The sequence below is a fragment of the Berghia stephanieae genome, chromosome 2 (genome assembly GCF_034508935.2).
Source record: "Berghia stephanieae isolate SIO BIC M18660-M18661 chromosome 2, UCSD_Bste_1.3, whole genome shotgun sequence".
Taxonomy (NCBI): domain Eukaryota; kingdom Metazoa; phylum Mollusca; class Gastropoda; order Nudibranchia; family Aeolidiidae; genus Berghia; species Berghia stephanieae.
The window spans coordinates 17,778,419-17,788,418 of NC_088361.1; the positions used below are offsets into that span (position 1 = coordinate 17,778,419).

A 10,000-nucleotide genomic window follows, 5' to 3' on the forward strand; every position below is an offset into this window, starting at 1 on the left:
GTGGACTTTTTCCTCACTTCTTCATTTTACATTGAATGTGTACCTTGGTCACTATTTCACCCTTTCACTCCCACCATGATGATATTGTGATATTATAGATTACTTGTAAAAGGCAATAAACAGAATTACCTTGGGGTCTTTATAATGTTGGTCACTTTATCTATATTTTTTTAAGCAAATGAAAGAAAATAAACATAAAAGTAAAAAAAAAACAACCAACCAGCCAAACAAATAAACAAAAACAAACAAAAACAAAAAATTAATAAATTAAAAAAACCCCACAAAAATCTCTCTGTTTTCATTTGAATGTCAGAAATAAACATATCTACCATTGATTCATGAATTCCAAAGAATGACCGATTTTCTATCAAAATGTCAACATTTGTATGAATTCCTACATTATGATGTGCTCAAAATCCTGCTTCAGTCAATAACAAAGCAATATAAATAATAAATAACTTGAGCTTTCATATAGGGCAATATCCACTAAACGTGCTCAAAGCGCTTTACAAGATGTCCCTAACCAATAGCAACACGTAACTTGTGGGACGTGACATGACGCCTGTTAGGCGATATTACATATTTTTCGGACAGAGACAATGCTGTTAACGGCCAGGTACTCATTTTACACCTGAGTATGGTGAGGCATATAGGCCTAAATACACCACGACTGTCTATCTTGTTTTTAAATGATGTATTTATTATGTTTATATTGTTTAATAATTGGCAGGAGGAGGCTTAGGAACCCGAACCGTTCGGCGTTTGGTATTCTGTTCTTTATTGTTTATTTTTTAAGCTGTTAACCGGCTATGTGGTCTTGTGGTATGACACTCGCTTTCGGATCGGAAGGTCCTGGGTTCGAGCCTCGCTCGGCGCATAGTTGAGTCCTTGGAGAAGAAGGCTCTTTACTCACATTCTCTCACCGTGTTCAGGTGTAAAATGAGTACCTGGCGGTTAACAGCGTTGTCTCTGTCCGAAAAAATTGTAATATCGCCTAACAGACGTCATGTCCCGTCCTACATGTTAAATGTTGCTGTTGGCCAGGTGCCCCTTGTAAAGCGCTTTGAGCACGTTTAGTGGATATTGCGCTATATATAAGCTCATTAAATTTATTATTTTAATATTCATTATTTTTTTCTTTCCAGTCCACAGCTTCCAGCCGCTAAGTGTCACAGTGATATACGCTGGAATGCGACCTCTAGTTTATTTTCTCACTCTGTCTCCACAATCAATTCGTTTATGATTATTCTGTTACGATGGCTTTTGAAAAAGGTTTTTTTTTTTTTTTTTTTTTTTTTTTTGGGGGGGGGGGGGGGGGGGGGCTGGTTGGATCTAGCACGACGTGTTGTACTTATTTACAGGTCTCATAACCGGAATTGTTCTGGGCTCATTGTTGCCACGGAAATACTCTCATACCAACGTAAGATATTCTCCATGACAACAATGTTAAACCAATCCCATTGATTATTGCATTGCGTTCGGCTATCAGACCTGAAAAAATGCGCACGTCGATCTGGCATTTTGTTTGATAAATTTCAGTAGTTGTGATGATCTGAGTTAGCAGTGGGGGTATTTATTTATTTATTTATTTATTTATTTATTTATTTCTTTATTATTTTTTTATTTATTTATTTATTTAATAATAATAATAATAATAATAATAATAAATAATAATAATAATAATAATAATAATAATAATATTAATAATAATAATAATAATAATAATAATAATAATAATAATAATAATAATAATAATAATAATAATGATAATAATAATGATAATAATAATGAATAATAATAATAATAATATAATAATAATAATAATAATAATAATAATAATAATAATAATAATAATAATAATAATAATAATAATAATAATGATAATAATAATAATAAGGATATTTCTATAGCGCCTTTCGTCGAAACCTGAAACTCCTTTAAAACATTTATTTATTTATTTAAAATTTTATATTTAATTCTTTTCAATGTGATAAGGATTCGTTTGGGGGAAATAAGAAAATTTCGTGCACGTTAACCAGTTAACTATTCTTTGTACTCTGGAAAAAAACACGTATTTAAAAATTTGGCCAGAAAACTCATCCTTCAGATATCGATCAATTTAAATTACCCTCACCTTGACAAAAACTCTCAAACACGGGGTATTGCGAAATCTTTAATAAATTTCCAGGTTAGAGGGTTTTTGCCAAGACGGGGGTCATTTTAATCGATCGATATTTGAAGGACGAGTTTTCTGGCCAAATTTTTAGAAACGAGTTTTTCCAGCGACAGTTAACTGGTTAAACATCACGTGATTTGTTGAGGGTCGGACTAAACTATCGCAAACTGTTGCATGTGCTTGCTATGTACACATCCAGCTTGTTTTTAATATTGTTGTCTTTGGAGATTCGCGATAGCTCAAGTTGATAGAGCACTTCACACGCAAAGGGACCGAGATCGATCCCGGGTGCAGTCGAGATTTTCTTTCTTTCCTGGATCCCCTCCTCACCCCCCCCCCCCCCCATCCCCTAACCACCTAGCACTGATTGGGCAGCTGGGTCTGTTAGATCTAGCGGAATGGATAGCAAGCAATGGGGATGATCTATATTACCTATCCATGTGATCGAGGTCATTGGTCACATTGCAGCAAAGTGTGCTCAAAATGACCCACATAGTGAAATGCGTTCACAATTTGAGAAATATCCAACGTCACAATTGATGATTTTGCTCAGCGTGGCTCTTGGATATGTTTACAACTTTCATAAACAAAGCAGCGTGTTTACATTTATTGAGAAATGTCCAATCGTTGTACCACAACAAATCTTGTGATCGATGACTAGGTTGGACGAAAACATGAATATAGATCGCTCCCATTGCCATTGTCCGTACCACGCTATAGAAACCGGGATAAACTCTGGTTCCGTAAGCTCTGAAGGAATACTTTTTATTAAGTCTTTTCAATCTTGTGTTGTGGACGTCATTGCTACAGTCTCCCGCCCTCTGTTTGTACAATATTATGTTACAGATACAGGCAATTATCATGTTGTACTTGAATTTGGATTCCAATGAATGACGTCATTGATAACTCTTATCTGTGGATCGTCTGGACCTTTTTGTCTGCAATCGCTGAAGACAAAATGAGACATTTCTTGGTTGTTGTGTTCAAACCTTCAACGGTGTGTTCAGTGATAGCGTATCTGGTGTTCCTTTGTCTACTGTTTTGTGTTCAAACCTTCAACGGTGTGTTCACGTATATTATCGTGTCTGGTTTTTCCTTTGCTTACTGTATTAAACAGTTTATGTTTAAACCTTCAACAGTGTGTTCAATGATAGCATATCTGGTTTTCCTTTGCCTTCTGTATTAAACGGTTAATGTTCAAACCTTCAACGGCGTGTTCAGTCATGGCGTATTAATTTGGTTTTCCTTTGGCTTTTGTATTAAACGGGGACATTCTTTGCCATCTACAACTGTCTTCATTTCTTCTTCTTTTTCTTTCAGTTTCCCCCACATTTTGCAGGGTTGCCATATTGAATGCCGCATCTCCATGCATGTCGGTTCAGAGCATCATCTTCCTCCAGGCCCAGTTCTTCCATATCGTCCTTTACTCTTTCCTTTAGTCTTTGGGCGTCCCTTTTTCCTCTTTCCCGCTAATAGTTAGTCCAATACTTTCTTTCCCACGTACTCCCTCCCTCGTCTCTTTACATGCCCGAACTATTTCAATCTATCTTCTCCCATCTTTATTGATATATTCTTCACTTCAGTCAACCTTCGAATTCGTTAATTTCTCACTTTATCTTTTCTTGTCTAGCCAAGTGACCATCTCAACATCCTCATGACAGCTGTCTTCATGTATAGAAGGAAAAGGTGAAAAATTTATTGGTAAGGAAAAAAAATAATGTCATTCAGAGCCATTAGGCCCGTGGAGCCAGAGTTTATCCCGGTTACTGTAGTTTGACACAGACAATAGCAATTGCTTGCTATCCCGTTGGATAGGACACTAGTCTATGGCGAAGTACCCAATCACAGATGGGGGGATAGCAGGGGTCATATTAAGATCTCGACTTTGACCCGGATCGAGTTCAGCCACCCCCTCCCTTAAAAAAAATAAAAATAAATAAATAAATAATAAAAAAAAAAGAAAAGATTCTGTAGGGTGACAATGATTAGACACCGTGGAATCCAATATAATATGATAAGATAAGATGAACTTTATTTATCCATTTCTGGGGGAAAAAAAAAATTAAATGTGTTTTAGTTTTGTTGGTTTACTTCTATATCATTGTATTTCCTTCTTATTGTTTATAGATAAAATGAAGTTTACGTCACTCAGGTCTTTGTTGTTGCTTTTTTCCATCCGCGTTTATGAGTAATTCTCACTAAACTGTATTAACCAGACTATAAACGTTCTATGATACACATGCTTTTGTGTGTTGGTCCGTTATACTTCCGGATGGCAATGTTTTGAGCTTCTAATCCAAGCGCATACTATCTATAGGCTTAATTATTTTCAGAAATGCATTTGTCTATGGGCAATACCCAATGTATATTTTCAGAAAGGGATAAATAGAGTTCATCTTATCTTATCTTATCTTATCTTATCTTATCTTATCTTATCTTATCTTATCTTGTCTTGTCTTATCAATACGTGAAGACTTCATGTTATCGATGTCTATGATATCAGCCACCCCGAGGCGTTGTCAGTTCTAGCCACAGACTGTATTCTCTATGGTTCTAGCACCTGCCTCTATCACAGCATGGTCTCCTTCCCAGTTGTCATTTCATATCGATCTTTCCCATGTGCCCGATGCACTCCACGTTGATTTATATTTACGTACAAACAAACAAACAAGCAAACAAACAAACAAACAATTAAACAAACGATCAAACAAAACAACAGCAAATAAAAAAGAGCAAAACAAATATATCTAAACACAAAGAAACAAACAAGCAAATAAACAAATGAATATAAGTTTAAATACGCAAACAAACAACAACAAACAACAACAACAACGACCACAATAACAAAATAAACAAAACAACAAATATCAAAAAAAAAAAAAAAAAAGAAAGAAAAAGAAAGCACAAAACAAACAAACCCCAAACAAATGGAAAAACGACCCCCCACCCCCCCACCCCCCCCCAAAAAAAAATAAAATAAAAGAAGAAACCAACAGACAATACAGAAAAAGCGACTCATTGGTGGCTTTGGTAAATCCTGCTATTTTAAGAAACACAGGAATACAGCAAATTAATTCTTATTGTTACAGTATTGGTTTATGATATAATATACTTTTTTATTTCTACATCACTTATATCCGGCTGGCGGAATATTGTGAGTATATTACCTAAGCGCACAGCATCAATAAAATGTACCAACACACAAAACTATATGTAACCCTAGTCTGATTGATTGAATTTATTGAGAACGATTCATACAAATGGCTGGCTAAAAACAATAACAAAGAGCTGAGTGACGTCAACTTCGTTCCCTCTATTGTGAATAAGGACTTATCTTTGATATCGGCTTGAGTGACTAAGTAAGTAGATATGACATACGTCATCGTTAGTATCTATCCGGGAATGAGAACAAACTATGCATATTATCAAAGACATGCCTTTGTATGTGTGTAATGTGTATATATGCTGTGCGCTTGCCTAAGAAACTCACAACATTACCATCCGGAGTATAACGGCCCAACACACGTGTAATCTTGAATGTTTATAGTCTGGTTACTACAGTTTAGTGAGAATTACTCATAAACTTGGATGGCAAAAAACAATAACAGAGACCGGAGTGACGTCAACTTCGTTCTATCTATTGATGTGTGTGCTTGTGTTGGTGTGTTGTGTGTTTGTGTTAGTGTGTTGTGTGTTTGTGTGTATTAACAAGCGTCATTAACAGCCTAACATAACATATTATGTATTCTGCTGTACTCTGGAAAAATCCATTTTAAAAAATTTGGCCAGAAAACTCGTCCTTCAAATATCGATCGATTTAAATGACCCTCATCTTGGCAAAAACTCTCAAACCTGAGACTTCGTGGTGTCCCAGGTTTGAGAGTTTTTCCCAAGATGAGAGTCATTTAAATCGATCGATATTTGAAGGACGAGTTTTCTGGCCAAATTTTTAAATATGGGTTTTCCAGAGTACGGCAGTAATATTGAAATGGAATGACGCTCTATTTTTGATATCTTGTCTGGTGGGATGAACTGTGAGTGTCCCACCATCTGATACACTGACATAGGTCAATACGGTTCGATACAATTCAATCTTCATATCAAACATCATGACCCTAATGACCTTTGGTTTGGATAAATCGTTGTACATAATGCATGGTTTTGGTTTATCTCTCCCCCCCCCCCCCACCCCTCCACTAACCCCGCCCACCACTTATATAATGTGAATAGATAAATAAACACACAATCACACAAACACACAAAGACACACAAACCCAGGCACATACACACTTACAGAGATATACAGTGAAATTCGAACTCTCCTTCAAGTTCCTAGAGAGTATAGATAGTATGAAGTTGACGTCACTCAGGTCTTTGTTATTGTATTTTGCCATCCGCGTTTATGAGTAATTCTCACAAAACTGTATTAACTAGACTGCAAACGCATCTATAGATAGAATGCGCTTGGCTAAGAAGCTCACAACATTGCCGCCCGGAAATATAACGGCCCAACACACAAAACTATTTGTAACCTTGAACGTTTATAGTCTGGTTAATACACTTTAGTGAAAATTACTCATAAACCCGGATGGCAAAAACCTATAACAAAGATCCGAGTGATGTCAACTTCATGCTATCTATAGCAGTCTTTGGCATAGCAGATAGTAAGACATACAGTCTTGGCCATAGCAGATAGTAAGACATCCAGTCTTGGCCATAGCAGATAGTAAGACATACAGTCTTGGACATAGCAGATAGTAAGACATACAGTCTTGGGCATAGCAGATAGTAAGACATACAGTCATGGGCATTGATAGTAAGACATACAGTCTTGGACATAGCAGATAGTAAGACATACAGTCTTGGGCATTGATAGTAAGACATACAGTCTTGGACATAGCAGATAGTAAGACATACAGTCTTGGGCATAGCAGATAGTAAGACATACAGTCTTGGACATAGCAGATAGTAAGACATACAGTCTTGGGCATTGATAGTAAGACATACAGTCTTGGACATAGCAGATAGTAAGACATACAGTCTTGGGCATTGATAGTAAGACATACAGTCTTGGGCATAGCAGATAGTAAGACATACAGTCTTGGGCATAGATAGTAAGACATACAGTCTTGGACATAGCAGGTAGTAAGACATACAGTCTTGGCCATAGCAGATAGTAAGACATACAGTCTTGGGCATAGCAGATAGTAAGACATACAGTCTTGGACATAGCAGATAGTATGACATACAGTTTTGGCCATAGCAGATAGTAAGACATACAGTCTTGGGCATAGATGGTAAGACATACAGTCTTGGACATAGCAGATAGTAAGACATACAGTCTTGGCCATAGCAGATATTAAGACATACAGCCTTGGACATAGCAGATAGTAAGACATACAGTCTTGGACATAGCAGATAGTAAGACAAACAGTCTTGGCCATAGCAGATAGTAAGACATACAGTCTTGGGCATTGATAGTAAGACATACAGTCTTGGACATAGCAGATAGTAAGACATACAGTCTTGGCCATAGCAGATATTAAGACATACAGTCTTGGGCATAGCAGATAGTAAGACATACAGTCTTGGCCATAACAGATATTAAGACATACAGTCTTGGGCATAGCAGATAGTAAGACATACAGTCTTGGGCATAGATAGTTAGACATACAGTCTTGGACATAGCAGATAGTAAGACATACAGTCTTGGACATAGCAGCTAGTAAGACATACAGTCTTGGGCATAGCAGATAGTAAGACATACAGTCTTGGGCATAGCAGATAGTAAGACATACAGTCTTGGGCATAGCAGATAATAAGACATACAGTCTTGGGCATAGATAGTGTAAGACATACAGTCTTGGACATAGCAGATAGTAAGACATACAGTCTTGGGCATAGATGGTAAGACATACAGTCTTGGGCATAGATAATAAGACATACAGTCTTGGGCATAGATAGTAAGACATACAGTCTTGGGCATAGATGGTCAGACATACAGTCTAGGGCATAGCAGATAGTAAGACATACAGTCTTGGCATACATAGTAAGACATACAGTCTTGGGCATAGCAGATAGTAAGACATACAGTCTTGGCATACATAGTAAGACATGCAGTCTTGGGCATAGCAGATAGTAAGACATACAGTTTTGGGCATATCAGATAGTAAGACATACAGTCTTGGGCATAGCAGATAGTAAGACATACAGTCTTGGGCATTGATAGTAAGACATACAGTCTTGGACATAGCAGATAATAAGACATACAGTCTTGGGCATAGCAGATAGTAAGACATACAGTCTTGGGCATAGCAGACAGTAAGACATACAGTCTTGGGCATAGCATATAGTAAGACATACAGTCTTGGGCATTGATAGTAAGACATACAGTCTTGGGCATAGCAGATAGTAAGACATACAGTCTTGGGCATAGCAGATAGTAAGACATACAGTCTTGGGCATTGATAGTAAGACATACAGTCTTGGGGCCTATTTTTAAACAAAAGTTCTGTCGATTGCTTTACGATAGGATTTCTTGTCTAACGACAAAGATACAATTAGCGTGGCCAGTGGCTAGATTTGTGACAAGGATCGTAATAGTCTTACCCTCCCATCAATGTGTACATTTACCCACGCTATCCCAATCGACTCGGGCGAGAATGAGTGAATAAGGGTAGTTAGTGGTAACCTGTTAAAAAAACATATGCTGGGAACATCCTTCAGGTTTGCCAATTGTCCGTATATTTACGGAATTCAGTGTTATAAACCCTCAGTATATTTTCCAATCACCTGCTGAACGGGAAAAAGTAAGCGCCAAAAGTAAGTAGATCATATCTTTTCACCGGAAGTTAAGCACTCAGAAAGAGGTCAGTCAATGTGCGGCTATGTGGTCTTGTTGAATGACACTCGCTTTCGGATCGGAAGGTCATGGGTTCGAGCCTCGCTCGGCGCATATTTGAGTCCTTGGAAAGGGCTCTTTACTCACTTTTTCTCACCGTACTCAGGTGTAAAATGAGTACCTGGTCGTTAACAGCGTTGTCTCTGTCCGAAAAATTGATAATATCGCCTAACAGGCGTCATGTCCCGTCCTACATGTTAAGTGTTGCTGTTGGCTAGGGACAGCGCTTTGAGCACGTTTCGTGGATATTGCCCTATATAAAAGCTCATTTAATAAAAAAAAGCTCAAGCTCAATGTGTTTACGTAAAAGTTCAGTCAGATTTTGCCTCCTGAATTGGCAACCCTGATACCTGAGAGTCGTTTCTCTTTTGTGAATAATAAATACCTTTTGACAGAAAGACTGATGAAATAACACAGTAGGTGCCGCTCTTTAACCACTTAACTGTCGTGCTCTGTTCGTGTATTTAAACATTGGGCCAGAAAAATCAGCCTTCAAAGATTGATCGATTTAAATTCTTAAACCTGAGACATCGTTAAGTCCCAGGTTTGAGAGGTTTTGTCAAGATGAGGGTCATGTAAATCGATGGATTTTTGGAGGACGAGTTTTCTGGCCAAATTGTGGACGTCTGTCCAGAGTGCGACAGTTAACTGGTCATAAAAAAAAAGGGGGGGGGGGGGGGATACTCCAAATCTGAAAACAATAGACTACAGCATGTTACGTCCAGTAGTCAGTAGTTCATCGGCGCTTCCGAAGTCAGTGTCTAACTTCTTCTTCTTCTTCTTCTTCGTTCCTCTGATGGACATCTATGGCTGCAGTCCGATATCTGCTATGAAGTCTGTGGTCCGCTTTAGGTCCTCAGCCTCACCATAGAGCTTTGTGTTGAGTGTTGTAGGGGTGACCCAGTGGTTCGAACTTTGCACGT

General features: G+C 37.7%; 1 protein-coding gene across 2 annotated transcripts in view; it reads left to right on the top strand.

The window, feature by feature from the left end:
• The window catches only part of LOC144964417 (uncharacterized), a 94,243-nt gene that overhangs the window by 18,083 nt on the left and 66,160 nt on the right, over positions 1-10,000 (top strand). The window lies entirely within an intron of this gene.